This window comes from Poecilia reticulata, unplaced genomic scaffold (genome assembly GCF_000633615.1).
Source record: "Poecilia reticulata strain Guanapo unplaced genomic scaffold, Guppy_female_1.0+MT scaffold_1072, whole genome shotgun sequence".
In the NCBI taxonomy this organism is placed as follows: Eukaryota; Metazoa; Chordata; class Actinopteri; order Cyprinodontiformes; family Poeciliidae; genus Poecilia; species Poecilia reticulata.
In genome coordinates this window covers 5,761-6,587 of record NW_007615811.1, presented here as the reverse complement: position 1 = coordinate 6,587, position 827 = coordinate 5,761, and positions in this window count along the sequence as shown.

The following is an 827-nucleotide window of genomic DNA, read 5'->3' as shown; positions in this document are numbered from 1 at the left end:
TCTCCTGAAACAGACATTGAACACTGATGGGTCTGCTATTGAACTATAGGCAAAGAAATAAACATACAATCTGACTCACTATAATATGAGACTACTTTTGCAGCTCTTGGAAAAATCGCATTAGAGCAAAATTCCCTGCMGTCAAAATGACCTCCAGTTGAAATTGAAATAGGTCAAAGTAACCATATTTAATTTGTTCTTTGCGTCCTAAATACTAATTTCCTTATTTTATGGAAGTTTACACAGTTTCAATAAAACCCTATTCTGRAGCCCTGGCATCCCATGGACCTGTTTGTTCACAAGTGATTGTAATAATCTCCCATAAGCTCTTTTTCTTTGGYGACTTCCAGTATCTCTGCTATCACTACATACTAAAACAACAACTGCATAAKTTAAATTTCAAAACAAGTAATTATCTGACCATGTCAAACGATTTGATATGCCTGAATCCGAGTTCACTGATTTTAAGTGGGAATAATATTTTGGTCTCCTATAKAGGTGGACATATTTTGTGATACTAATGTGATAATGATAAAAATKATGATAAACTATCACTTGTGTTTTGAATGGCTGTGACTCCCTGGAACAGGATTCATAGTGCCACAAATATAGCTCTTGAAAACATTTCTGTTTGCAATGGTCTCCCTGAGGAAGCTGATTAGTTTTATGTGCAATTTGTATCACTAAGCTGCATACATTAAGATCATTAATTAGAGTGCATTGAATTTTATKGTCTATGATCTAATTATATAAATTAGACCATAGACAATAAATCAGATTATTTTCAAGACAATATTTTTGTTCTCCCCCAGAGGAATTGTATGTTT